The sequence below is a fragment of the Gossypium hirsutum genome, chromosome D03 (genome assembly GCF_007990345.1).
Source record: "Gossypium hirsutum isolate 1008001.06 chromosome D03, Gossypium_hirsutum_v2.1, whole genome shotgun sequence".
Taxonomy (NCBI): Eukaryota; Viridiplantae; Streptophyta; class Magnoliopsida; order Malvales; family Malvaceae; genus Gossypium; species Gossypium hirsutum.
Window position 1 is genome coordinate 17,195,440 of NC_053439.1, and position 15,476 is coordinate 17,210,915.

Here is a 15,476-nt window from a genome sequence, read left to right on the forward strand (position 1 = left end):
TAAACTTTAATCATTGATCAAACTGAAATTTAAAAAAAATTAATTGAACCAAACTTTTTTGATTAATTCAATCGATTAACTGAATTAATCGAAATTTATATGTTTTTATTTTTATTTTTGGTTAAAACAAGTATAAAAGATTTCAAAAATTAATTTAATTAACCGATGAATCAACCTTAGCTAGTAAAAAACTTCAATTACCGAATTGCACAAAATTCTAACTTAGGGTCCGTTTGATTGCCAGTAAATGTCTTCCGTAAAATGATTTCTAGAAAATGTTTTACTTTTCTATAAAATGATTTACTGGAAAATATTTTCTGGTGTTTGATTGAATCTGTGTAAAATATTTTCTGTTGTTTGGCAGATTTCCTGAAAATATTTTCTGAAAAAGTTGTTTTTACATATATTAATAAATTTATATACATATTAATAAATTTTTATATTTTAAATTATTTTTACATATATTGCAATGATTTATTTCTAAATAATTAAATTAAATTAAATATATAATAATACTCAATTATTAAAATATAAAAGCATTGCAAACTACTTCCGAAATTTACTAATTAGTAGTGAATCAATTGTAGTGATCTCCTGATGAAATTACGCTCAGCATAAAAGAAATTTTTTTGTTGTCTTACAAACAACACAGATAGCATCATTATCAAGTTTCAGCCACTCTCAAGTATAACCAATTCCTTAGCCAACCAATCTACATCGTAACACAAAGCTAACTCCTATAAAATTTATCCCAATGCACACATTTACAGACATAAATATGTATATATGTATGCATTCAACAAATATATAACCCTGGAATAATTTGAAATAAAGCACATATGACTGCCTTCTACAATATACTTGTATTGAAATGACAAAAATTGAGGCACAAGGTGATAAGAGCTACAAAGGGGTGCAAGTGATAATAGGCATTAACATGTCCTTACCTTCCAATAAATTTAAAATGGCATATCCAACGCAAGAATTTTTATGATTTATACCCTCGACAACATTGGTAAAGAACAACACAACCTATAAAGTTGTTATGAGTATCCTAAATTGTTATCAGTATGTTGTGCAATGATTGAAGCTTCATTCCATATCCCTCCAAAGCTTCTTTTTTATTGCTACATTACAAATGAAGCCAATAAATATAAGAGGGCAATCTTCTAAGATAAAAAAGAAACTGAAGCTTGAATACACAACGGTAATAATTTCTCGGCCTTTTTAAATCCATATGTTTGATACGGTTCAACTTTGTGGTTTAGTTGTCTTGGAAGATGCTAACTGCAATTAGAGTGTGAAACTAACAACAGTTTTCGACCAGCTTGTTTAACCATCCGCTCACCTTCAAAACAAGTACTTGAAATTGTCCTACTATACATCATCATAGTAGAGCCCAAGATATCATCTCTGAATCCACATGCTTTGAAGAAGAACCTGAAATAAGCTATACATATCATGCTTTTCAAGAACAATTAATACAAATCATTTCATCGATGACCCTGCCAAAGTAACCTCATATATATGTATGTATATATATAAATATTTCAATCCCAACTTTCCATGTAACCAAGCCACTGGTGTAGTAGTAACTGAGAAATGACTTATGTTGCTTTCAAGTTTTGGTTGACACTAAGTCGAAGATTCAAACCTTGACAACTCCCTTTCCCTTGATTATCTCAAGTTTCTACATAACTTATTTGCAACTAGTCTATATGATGATGTTTATTGAATGAGATAAACTATGCAGTTCAATGAAAGAATGAAAGCACCTATCTAATAAAATTTAAGGCCCTTTTAGATTTAGTGTGAAGGTAGCAGAAGAAAGCCATTGAGCCAGATATCATAAAAACCAATCAGAAAGATGCCAGGCAATTGTAATACACTTACTTCAGTTAAAAGTTTCAGAATTAGTAGAAACATAAGAGTAACAAACCTTACAATCCTTTTAACTATTATTGTCCCAATTCCCATGCCTTGAAAAGTAGGAACAACTTGGAATGCAGAAAACAACAATTATAAGAATATAAACAAAATGCCATTTACTTAAACCAAAGGAACTCAGAGTACCTTAGAAATTCTTCATATGAATCATTAAACTTGTTTTCTAAAATTCTCCAGTCATTGGGATGTAAAATTCATCAACCACCAAGAAAAATAATCCAGAACTACTTTTTCCTACATAAAATTCTATTTGCCTGCTTAAACTTGACGAAAAATGTTTTTATTACCATTACAAAGAATATGGTTTCATAGAAATATTCTAAATACAAACACATTGTTCAACCAACAAGAGATAAACATCACAAAAACTATGAAGGACATGGTCACTCAGACTTTTAATTCCAAAAATTATAAACATGAAAACTTGAACAAAATGGCAAAATGAAATTGCAGAAAGACTATAGATAGAAAACCCGATATTTAATGTATACGACATAGACATTATCCTCATAATCATGGAAAAATTAGTAGCATAAATTCAATCATCAACCATAAAGCATAAAACCCTTTACTAACCAATAATTCAAGGACAAAAAGAAGCAAACTCAAAGAAATAGAAAAAATGAAGTGATACCCAGAATCGATGAGACACATGCTGAGGTGAAGAAAAAGAAAAAGAAGAGGAGGAGGAAACTCTGTTGGTGTTAGCATCAGAATTAAAATCCAATAAGTTGGAATCAGTAGCAGAAGCAACCAGCGAAGAAACCCGCAAACCCAACGCCAACTAAAATTGGTAACTCTCTTCGGTCTGTTGAGCCCAGCTTCTATTGAAGGACTGATTTGCAACCCAAAGGGAAAGGGAATATGAAGGGAAAGGGGTAGAGGAAAATGGAGAAGAATGAGTCAATTCCCCTGTTTTGGAAAATGTCTTATCGAAAAAAAAAGTGTAAGACATTTTCCCAGAAAAAGGCGTTATTTTCCCGTCTTTTGGAAAAGCTTTTACAGTGGGAATTTGTTTTCCACCAAACAAACAGTGGAAAATGATGAAAATATTTTCCAGAAAACAAAATACAAGTAATCAAACGGACCCTTAAATTCAAATGCAGCAACCAAAATCCCTCACCAATCCAGAATATCAATAAATCTCAATTCAAACCCAAAAATAATCGGTGAAAAAAAGTTGAACCCATAATTATAGACCAAAAAGGGAATTTTGAAAAACTTACCACCATTCCCCTATTAGAAAATCTTACCCACAGTCAACAATTAGAAATCAGAACTCACCAGAATGTTTATTATTTTCAATTTGAACCAACTCTATAGTCACTTATTGCCCATGATCATCATCCTATAAACCCATGAGCATTATTAACTTCAAAACCCAAAACACTTATATCAACATCCAACCCTACAATGATAGTCTTATCGACTCAATTAAACAAGTTTCCTTTGTCAATCTATATCAAGAAACTAAGCTTGGTGTTAACAGAAGCAAGATGTTTACTTCTAAGTTTTAGGCATTGTTTTTGTGATTGTTGATCATTACTATTACAATGAAGAGATGAATAATTAATCCTTTGCCGCATAAGAAATACATTCCCACTTGATTATTATCACAATGAAAGAATAATATAATAACAGTAGTGCCATTTATGGTCCTCATTGAACTACTACCTAGCCGCATACGAAACAAACACCCTCACACTTCATTATCATTACTACATATATACATCACACAATATCTTAGTGCTAAAACCTATATTATCCACTTCTTAGTTAAAGATGTGGGTGGTTGGTATTGAACAACCATGGATTGTTCACCACTCGAGTCCTAGTAACAAAGCTTCAAAGAAAAGAACTTTAACAAAACACACCTGAAAAATCCAAAGTGAGTGCCGACGGTGGTGATTGAAGTCCAAATCGAAGGTATGTCACTGCGATGACCGATGGCAGACAAACGTCAAACGATGATGGTGACCGGGTGGACATCGGACGGTGTGACTAGTGGACATCAGAAGGTTCACAAAGGTGACTAGCACTGGTAGTAGAGATTTTGAGAGATTTCAAATTAAGGATTTTGAATTTTGAGGGTTAGGAATTTCTCATTTCTGTGACTGTGCGTGATTTTTAGTTTTAGGATTTTCATTTTTATTTATTAAATTATTAATTAATTTAAATTATTTGTACTTTTTAGGATTGGGTTGGGTTGGGTTTATATATATTGGATTGGGTTTATATTGGGTAGGACTTTGTATGAGGCGGTTAAGTCAATCCTGACTTCAATTGAATGACTTCTCTGCAATTCTTGAACGACGAATTACTTTGAGAGTGACCTCAAACAACATGAACCAATAACATAGAATGAAAAATTTTATTAACTTTCAGTAGGAAAGCTAATTCTCTCTTTAACTAGAAACTATGTGTTTTCCCCATAAAATAGAATTTATTCTGTACAATAAATTTTCATTATTTTCTAACGGAATAATGATGCAAATAATGTGAGTGCATAGTTCAACATATCGTTCCTATTTATAGAGAATTTGTATAAGAGTTCTATTCGAATAAGGTCTAATTAAATAATAATATTTTAATAGAAAATATAGCTTCTACTTTAAGTAGAAGAGCTACGGGTGACAACATGCCCTAAAATACACTAAGGTTTGCTGCCTCATGTATTTCACAAGGCTTAATTAGAGCTTTTATGTATTAGGTCCAATTATATGTATTATCTGGACTTTTATCTAACACTAATAATTTATCTAACCCAATAAATATTTTCTATTTCCCAAACATTATTTATTTAACCAATTAATTTAATTAATTAAGGAACCCCTTGGATGGGCGTTTACCTCAAGTGCGATGCGTTTAGCTTTCTTTTTGTCTCAAACTACAGTATCGCTACAGTATCTAATCTCACCGCCACCGTTGTTTTTACACTAACCGTAGGTAAAAGCACCGCCTATCCAAAGGGGCCCTAACAACGTTAATTTCTCAACCCAATTCTCATTCCATTGAAGTCATGATAATTTTACCATACTAGAATTTATGAGGAAATATATTTAATTGCATTATTCGACAAATCCATTACGACTAATTAATTTAGTTCTTACTTTGAACTTTAATCATTTAATTACAATTAATCAAATAATAATTTGAATAAATTAAATTAATTTCTAAGTCATCTTTTGTACTTAGCAAGAAAATGGATTCATTACGAATAGTGATACTATTGGAAAATTGGGTTTGGAAAACGCAACGAAAAATAGATTTAAGGAAAAATCAGAGTTTTAATTTTGTTTTCAAAACTAGAACTTGGTTATGTTATCTAAAGTAATAAACATTTAATCAAAATCATACATTTTTTATTTGTCTAGGATGAATGCTTCGACCGAGTAGTTGATATGCTATAATTTGATACGTCAAATTAGGCCTTCTCGGTATACTTAAGGAGCTTATTCTCAAGCAAAGTAGCTTCTTTTTCATATTTTTTAGATTTTAATTTAATAAGTATAAATATATCGTTTTTACTCATTTTGTAACTCAATTTGGCCAATAGTGCCATTAGGGGGCCTAACCTGTGGTTGAGTGGTGTAGGGACGTGTCGAAGGTTGAAAACGAGTGAAAATGACACCAAAAGAAAGGGTATCACGATATCCATACATTAGAATCACAATATCTCCAATAGTATGGAAGATTGGAGACCACCCTTCAATGGTATCACGATATCCACCCTTCAAAGAATACCCCAAGGCTCGAAACTGCTTGAGGTATCGCTATATCCTCTTCTGGGTATTGCGCCACAAACATCGTGAGGGGGACAAAATTGGACAAAAATGGTAGTCTTTGTCCACCCGATCCACCAATCATCCAAGGCCTGTATGGCACCCCAAACTCGATTCGATGAATCGAATCTGAATCTTGGGTGTTACCACATTAAAAGAAATGAAACTTAACTCTACTTACACAAATTAAAATTGATTTGAACTACTTAACTGCAAGACTTATTAAAATAATACATAAGTATAAACATTAAAGAATTCTAGTTATAATCCTAGGAAATTTGATTACAAGTATTACTGAAATGATGTCCTAATCTAACGTAGTTATCTCGATTCAAGGGTTTCTAAGTGTCAAACAGGCTCGATCACGCCATCAAAGCTTGCTCTGTATGCATAGTAATCCAATACGCCACTCTTTGGGTGTAGTCACAGCATCATTTCCCTCAGACGTAGCCTTACATTCAACTTAAAATGGAGAACACAATCCATGTAAGTTCATAAGAACTTAATGAGATAAACACCTATTTACCTAAATCGTTATGCATTTCACATCTGATAATTTAATTCGCCACCTCGTTGCCCTTTGTTCTTCAACTTGTCTCTAGCGAATACCTTCTTAGAATGCCATTCTTCATACCATAGATGTTACCTTGACTTTAAAATCATGATTTACCTTCCGCATCTTGGATATATTACTCACGTTCTTCGCGCTGCACTTTCGTGATTCCCTAACCATACCCCATTCTAGGGGCCCATATAGACATGATACAATGATTCTTACATACATACTTTAAGCCGTCATTTCTTCAAAATCTATGAAATGATTTCGTACTTAGATAGAAGATACATTCTTTAATTATATGATTTGATCCTTTCTAAAAACTACCATTTTTATTCTAATACTTACAGACAGATAACCTTCTTCAATTTACCAGACATAGCCATTCCTCAAGTTTGTTCTTCAAGTCTAATTAACTCATACTTTAAACTCGTCACATTCTCTGGTGCATTCCAGTTTCTTTGTTCTTGTCTTAAAACTATGCAGGATACACCATAACATTTCATACGAAACTCGCTATAAATGAAGCTAATTAGAATACCTCATCGAAGATGTAACATGATACGCCACAGGGGCTTTTCCTTCAGAGTTTATTACAACCATTGTTCCTTCAGTGTTTGTCGTGAATACCATTTCTTTTCTCAGGGTTTGCCACAGAGGTGTTGCCTTTAGATGATTGTCAAAAGGGTCATTTTTTAAGGTGCACCAAAAAGGCTTTCTTTCCATAGATTGCCATAAAGGCTTCCTTTTTCTGGCATGTTCATGATAGGTATTCGCCTAGACTCACATTTTGTGAGGGTTACCCCTCATCGACCTAGGTCACACAAAAAACCTCTTTAGGTAATCACCTTTCTTTAGTTCTTTTCCATATGATGCCATAGCCCAGCTATGGTCTTAAACGATATGATGTCATGGCCATGGACTTTTCCTTTCCAGAGATTCATATCAAAGATTGTGTTTTTAGTCCCAACGGACCCCTTTAGACTTCACCACAGTGAATAGCCATAAACTCACATAACAGACCTTTCATGCATTAGCACCAAACTTAACATACAACTCAGACATGCTCTTGCAGTCATATTTTCGACTCCAGATTTCTTATCACATACTCTATACTTGACATATTTATACAAACTATACATGCTAATCCTATCCACATTCATATATCAGCATACTCATCATACCATCCTCTTCTAATCTCAGCTAATAGTTCATATGATTCTACACAAAGATATCTAGAATAAACCAGTATACATATATAAGAGCCAGCTTAGGAACTTACTTGACAACCACGAACAACAACTTGAACTTTAGATCTAGCATCCAATTAGGGATTACAACAACTACTACCTTAAAAGACAGAAAATCACCATTAAAACTCATTCAATTAACCTTTCCATCATCTCTAACCCAGATAACCCACATATAATACCTTACTTCTTCATCTTACAATTCATGCATTCATACAAGCCTAATCCTTCATAACACACAATGTCATAAAACTTACCTTGAAATGGAGAATCATTGATAAAATCTAGGGTTTCATCTCCAACTCAAAGAAATGCCTTTTTGTTTCTCAATCTCCATATAATAATATTCTACAATAAGGAAAAAGAGAACTCCCTTATCCAAATCTTGAATATCCATTAATATAATCTAAGTCTTTATCGGAACATGACAAGTGTCACATTTTACTATATTATTTTATCCAAAAGTTCACAAACTTTCAAGAAACCTACTGGACCTTTATCTTTTAATTATTTCGGTTCACATTTAATTGGTTTCTAACCAATTTACCTTGCAACATAACTTGCACAGTACCACGATTAAAGGCGCACTATTCTTCTGACGTGAACTCACACTCAATATTCTTCCACTTGGTCACTATCTTATTCCAATCGGCATAGCATTTTTATTAACTAAAACACATAATTGTATCCATCCACTTTATATGCCCAAAATGTACCTGGGTGAATACCACTCCATCAGTTATAATACCTTAGAACTATTCATCAAACCTTGTACCCTCCAGAACTGGGGCGTTACAGCCCGTGTAAGGGTAATTTTGGCAATAAAAATTCATCAACATTCAGCCTAAAACAACCAATTTTTCCTGAAGAGGAGAGAGAGATACATTAATTTAGATTTAGCCTTAGTTTAATTTAGATTTTCTCTTAGTTTTTTCTACAACTTTTCTAGGGTTTTCATTTTCTCTTCTCCCTTCTTAGTTTCAGAGTTTATTTTTCTACATTTACTTCTTGTTCTTAATGTTCTCAATTTTAGTTAAGTTAATTATCACTATAAGTTAGGTTTATTTACATTTTCAGTATATGTACCTTGGTTGTAAGACAATTCTAGCTTTAGTTTAGTTTAATTTATTTTAGTTTCTTTTACTTTAAGTCAGCTAAAGTTTGTTCATTTCATGTTTATTGCTTTAGATTTTCTTGTTGAATGGCTTTAGTTTGATGTTCTTTAAGTTTTATTACATAAAAATCCAAACTTTTTTTATTTTTCTTATGCTTTACTTTAATGGCTTCTTTGCTTTTCATTACTATGTCCATTCTCTTTATTTTTAGCATGAGTAGCTAAACCTAAAAAAGGGGTTGGTTGATGGAGATGTGGGTAAGTTGATTTTTTGGACAAGGGACTAAATTGTAATAAATTGGACTAAATCGAATAGACCTAAAAACTTAAGAAGTGACGCCCCTAAGGGAATATCTAGGCAAGTGAGACCGAGAGGTAATCTTGTTGTGCTCTCATTCATTAGTCCCAAGAGGTAATCAATAAGATCGAGAGATAAATCAGATTCATTCATCTAAGTCGGTAAAGTTGAGATCGAAAGATAAAATAGAGCCACTTAGTAATTTAAGTGATTTAAGTCCCTCATTCGAGGACCGACGAACCACATCAAAATCAATCAACCACCATTAGTCGTTTATTAGTTAATTTCTTAATTTTGTACTCTTTGCAATTTAGTCTTTAGATTAGCATATTTAATTTTCTTGCAAAACTTTCTTGTTATAATTTGCCATACTATAAAACCATATCAGTAGCCGCTTAGACTCTATAGTGCATGCTATTTATTACTCAATCGCCATCTCCTTTGGGTTCGATCATTAGAATACTCTAGTGTTCCATTGTAACACTACAAATATTACAACTGACCTCTATGCTTGCAATAAAACCACATTTTAAAATTGTTTTAGAACATTGTTTGTTTTATAGGCACATGCGAACATGGTCAGTAGTCTTCTCTGCTATTCTTAAGCTCACGTCTGCTGAACGTGGGCTCACTTCAAATCAGAAAATTTTCTACAAAATTTCCAGTGAAGCAATTTCATTATTTCTCTAAACTTCTGGGTCAAGTTGTAAAAAAGAAAAATATCTCTAAAAATTTTCTGAAATAATTTCTTTTGAGAATTTTCTCTCAACAACTTTCTCTTAAATTCAAGTGAGTGAAAAACAATGACCCAATGTTTTTTTTATATAGGGAGAGTTTAGAGAGTTCAAATCTTATTAAAGTTAATATTAAGTTAATATAATACTTATCAAGATAAATATTAGATTAAATTTAATATTAAACCTATTAAATTAATAGAATATTTATCTATAAGATAAATATTTAATTTAATTTAATATTAAGATAAATACTTTAATATTAAATTAATAAAAATACTATCAAAATAAGTATTAAATTAAAGCTAATATTAAATCTTATTAAAATAATATTATTTTTGGAATAATTAATCTGGAATTAAATTATCAGGCAGAGTCTTAATAGGAGTGTAATTCTTCCACTGCTCAACCATCGAAAAACCACCATCACCGACCATCTGTCAACCACCAGAATGCCACCGCCAGCATGGTACGACACCCTCACGACACCCTAAGATGGTTTGGCTATTACCAGTTCAGTCCAGGCTATTGGCGGCCTGACTGGTCCTATCTAACCGGTGATCCGGTTTCACATATTAGACCCAGTTCGACTAGTTTTTTTTATCTCGATCTCGATTTTGTGTTCTTGAGCCCAATTTTCGATCTCAGGTCAAATTTTCAAGTTCAATTACCCATTAGGCCAATGGTCTGACTTGAAAATTAATTTCCAAAAATATCATAATTATTTTAATTGATTTGAATAATTTAATTTTGCTTTATCAAAATTAATTTTCTCAAAAATCACTTAGATTTTTCAAAATTAATTTTTCAAGAAAATTCTTTAATCAAATTCTCTAGTTGAACTACTCTCACGACTGTCCAATTTAATTCCACATCGAATAAATCGAGTCAATTAAATTATTTCCAAAGTCGTAGAATTTTCTTCTGATTCAAATGCAGTTTGATCGAGCTTTAGTTGAACTAGCAGAGGGACTAATTAGACATATGCAATTAGGCTCGAGTAATTGCAATTATGCCTAAAAGTATCATTAAAATAATTCGCAATTACTTAATTATGGAGTCAATCCACAAAAAATACTATGATTGAAAACTCATTATTGTATACTATTTATGAAAGTAATTCATCCAACTGCTTTGTCTAATGACCTCACCATGTGTGTGTTACCCTCATATGATATCCTTAATTCTTTTGAGTTAAATCCGTTCACTCAATACAATCTTATTTTATCTCACTGTCACCATTGTGTCTTCTTAATGATTAATATGATCGCTGCTAACAAATAACTGTGATAAATTGCTTATTCGAGAATAAGCAATTTGTGGCCACATTCTATATTTATCTATCCTCACAATGTCAATGAAAAATATTGTTAACTCTTTAATCGAACTATGAATTCCATTGTTGCTAATAAAGTCATGCCATACACAAGTCATGTACCCAACATACCAATTATGGGCTCGATTATCTTTATAACATAAGCCTCCACTTATGTCATAACGTTGCCTACATAAGAGTAAGGGGGCCTAGTTAGCAAAGCTAGACATGGAGGGCCTAAATTAATGTAGAGTCGCCACTAATCAATTAGGGCTAGGTTGGTTAGCCACCTATCGTCTAAAAGTCTAGAATTAATACTACGAAAAATCTTAAAAGTCTAGACTCGATCTCATCACTAAATTTTGGGTTCAGGAGTACGAATACGTGTGGGAAGGTTATAGCACCCCCACAGCGCCTATCCGGGGATAGTCATATGGGGTCTTGAGAGCTAGGTTTTTTATTTAAGCATATTAATGTCTTAATCTAGGCTAAAATCTTATGGAGATCTTAAATAAAAACTCTAAAAAAATTCCTCCTATTTACTTGTAACTCGATTAAGATGTGTTCACCAAACTTATCTAATTTGAAATTTAAATTAGAGATTTTTACTTTTAACGGGAACCCTAAAGGATACCTAAATAATTCTAGTAAAATACCTTCAATTCCTAAAATTAATTCTATTTTAGAATTCTAAAAAAAACTAGAAATTACCAATGAATTAAGAGAAATATTAAAATCCATTTACAACTTAAACTAGAAATTACCAATGAATTAAGAGAAATATTAAAATCCATTTACAACTTATTTGATCTTTTATTATTATTATTTAAAATATTTAATTAATAACGTTGTATCTATCAAGATCTTAAGAAAGTATCCTATGTCAGGTTTATGACTGATCTTGCTTTAAAATTCTTGATCTAAAGTTGAAATTCGTCAAAATCCTAAAATAATATATCTTAGCTTTCTTAAAAAGTTTCTAAAATAAAATACTTAAAAATACCTACTCATGATTTACAATTCACCTACAAAAATATTGAGTTTTAAATTTGAACAAAGTCCTAAAGAATATTTACATATTAATTTAAGATTCTAAAGAGAAATCTTATACAATATTTAATTTTTTAGGGTAAATGGTAGATAAGATCTTAAAGACTAACCTAAATTCAAATGTAAAAAACCTTATGGTTTCATTAAAATGTAACACCTACTTAACTAACTTCATGTCAACATTTATAGGATGAAAAATGACCTAAAGTTCCCTATTTTAAAACGAATAGTAATAAAATGGGAAAATTAATTAAATTGACTAAAGTTAATGAAAAGTTAAAACTATTTCAAAAATGACAATAATAAAAAGAAAACTTAAATAAATGAAATAAATAAGACATTGACATGATGATGATGATGATAATAATAACAATAATACACCTTATTCATAATACAATAAAAGAATCAAAGTAACATAAACAAATAATATTAAAATGTATGTCAGGGAATGTGTAAATAAAACATAAATATAAATAGACATGAAAATAAATAAAGACAAAATAAGAATAAATAAAAATTATTTAAGTGTGAATAAATATAAAATATTAAAATAAAGCGTATAATTGACATTAAATATATAAGGTATAAATGCAAATGAAATGGAAGATATAAGTATAAATAATTTATTAAAGATGGAAACAAAATGACGTAGCTTGATTTGGGGACTAAAAGATAAAAAATGTGGAAGACAAAGTATTGATGTAGCAATTAATTTGCTTTTAATTTTTAAATTTTGGATTAAATTGAAGGTTTGAATAAATAAAAGGGTTACGGATGTAAATAAGCCAGAGAGTGAGGGCGGTGTTGCAAAAAACAAGGTATTTTTTGTAAATTTAAAAAGTACGGGGGAGAGAATAAATTAGTCATTTTTGACACCTATAAATGGGAAAAACTATTCATTCTTTCATTTTTAATCTCATTAAAAAAAACGCTTTCTCCTTCTCTTCCTCCTTCTATGTTGGCCATGGCTCTACCACCAGAAAGCCCAACGGCTCTCCGACCTCCAGTGGTGGAGCTGCCGCATATGGTGGCGAAATTTTTTTTTTTTTGCAAAATCAAATCTTTCTTTTAAAAAAAATCACTACTTTTCTTAAATATCAAAACTTTATTTCGAAATAATTGAAAAACATCAAAACTTTGTTTTAAAATTTTAAACTTTTCCTTTAAAATGACTAAAAAATAGATTTTTAAGAATAAAAATCTAAACTTTCTCTTTTTTTCTTTTAAAAAATCACTACTTTTCTTAAAGATCAAAACTTTAATTTCTAAATAGTTGACAAAAATCAAAATTTTGTTTTAAAATTTTAAAATTTCCTTTAAAATGACTCAAAAAAATAGATTTTTATTTTTACAATATAAACTTTCTCTTTTTAAAAAAAAATCAAAACTTTCCCAAGATCAAACCTATTTTCTAAAGAAACATTTATTTTAGAAAGGGGAAGGGAAAAAACAGGATTTTTGGGGCTCCTAAGGGTGAAGGACCGACGGTCCAATGACATCTCCTTCATCGGATCCCAAAACTCGATCCCTCATGACATGTCTATAGCAAAAAAAAAAGATAGAAGAAAAGAAAAAAAAATAGAATGCTTGTTTTTGTTGTTGTTCTTTTTTACCCTTTTTTTAAGAATAAAATAAGAAAAACCTCCTCCATTTCTTTCTTTCATTTCATTTCAAGTATATATATTGTTTTTTAATCTTGTTTATTTGTAAAAAAAAAGATAATAATATTTAATAATAGTAGTAGTAATGATAATAATAATAATTTGGGCCTTTGACAGACCCAAAAAGGAAAGAAAAAGAAAATAAAAACAAAAGCCTCCATTTGAATAAAATCGGGTGGGCTTCGAACGGGGCCAGGAGAGAATAGATATACAAATGGGCCTCCAATTGGGCTCGGACAAATATGGGTGTCTACAACTTATATCAAAGCACACGAGTTACATACTCATGGTTAGTGGCTAACTCAAGATTTAGGTAAATCACACCATGAATGTCACAAGTGAATTAATTCAAAAACATATTCAGAATTAATTTATCTTGGGTATAGTCTAATGTATCATTCTTCCAATAAGCACATCTATGTCTCTACCCGTGGATTCAACTGTTTCGATAGCCAAGACTAGCCATCCCCGAATTGGAATTGTAGACGACGTAATAATTCTTCCAAGTATTTGAATCAAATGCTCACTTTGATTCTTTTACGGGATTACAGACTCATTTAGATTACCTATTGAAGTAAGTTGTCTTTCTCACAATGTAAACGTTCTTATAGTGTCACTTACCATAAGTTTGAAATTAGGCAATCAATGAGCTAATATTTGTTTGTCATAATTTCGCTATGCATTCAAAACATGAAAGATAGAAACACAAAAGACATAATAGTGAAATGTCCCACAAATCTCCAGCTTGAATCGTATTTGGACCAACTCCCTTGCTGAGCCTTGTTGCAAGCTTAATTGATTCTTCGTCGGATACTCACCAAGTCCAAGTAATGCTCGAACTTTGAAACTAAAAGACTCTTTGTCAACATGTCGGTCAGATTATATTCTGTGCCAATTTTAAGAATCCGAATATTCCCTTGAATGATTAACTTTTGAACAAAATGATAATGAATAACTATGTGCCTCGTTCTCTAGTGATGCATTTGACTTTGGTGAGACGTATGACACTTTGACTATCACAATATAGGATAGTTTCCCCCTTTTTCACTTATCGATTCACTGAACAGGCCCCTTAACCAAATTGCTTATTTTATTACTTCTGTAATTGCCATGTATTCCGCTTCAGTAGTAGACAAAGCCATGTAGCTTGAAGTGTCACTTTCCAACTAATGGCACAATTCACAAAAGCAAATAGGTAACCTGTGAGAGACCTTATTCGATCTAAGTCTCCTACATAATCAGAATCAACATATCTGACCAACCCTTTTGAGTTCTTCCAATCTCTAAGCATATGTTAGAAGTACCTCGTAAATATTTGAAAATCCACTTAAATGCATTCCAGTGTAACTTACTAGGATTGGTTATGTATCAGCTAACAACACTAACAACATGTGAAATACCGGGACGAGTGTATACCATTGCATACATCAAACTTCCAATTACACTTGAATAAGGTACTTTTGACATGTACCTTTCATCTTTTTCATTCTGTGGGGAAACTAAAATTGAGAGTTTAAAGTGTGCAACTAAAGGAGTACTTACACCGGTTTTGCATTTTACATCTCAAATCGCTCAAGGATCTTCTTGATGTACCTTTGTTGTGATAAAAGTAATTTCCCAGAATGTCTATCTCTCAAAATTTCCATCCCCAAAATTTTCTTTGTTGCACCTAAATCCTTCATCTCCAACTTAGTGTTAAGCATGGTTTTAAGACGGTCATATCAGATGGATTCTTAGCCGTAATTAACATACCATCAACATAAATTAGC

General features: G+C 31.5%; 1 long non-coding RNA gene across 1 annotated transcript; it reads right to left on the minus strand.

Annotated features, from left to right (window-relative positions):
- Positions 1 to 980: 980 nt before the first annotated feature.
- LOC121215381 (uncharacterized) lies at positions 981 to 4,078 on the minus strand. The gene is made up of 2 exons (XR_005911231.1): positions 3,822 to 4,078; positions 981 to 1,440 (listed from the first exon to the last, which is right to left on the minus strand). It is a non-coding gene; the product is annotated as an uncharacterized lncRNA (long non-coding RNA).
- Positions 4,079 to 15,476: the final 11,398 nt, after the last annotated feature.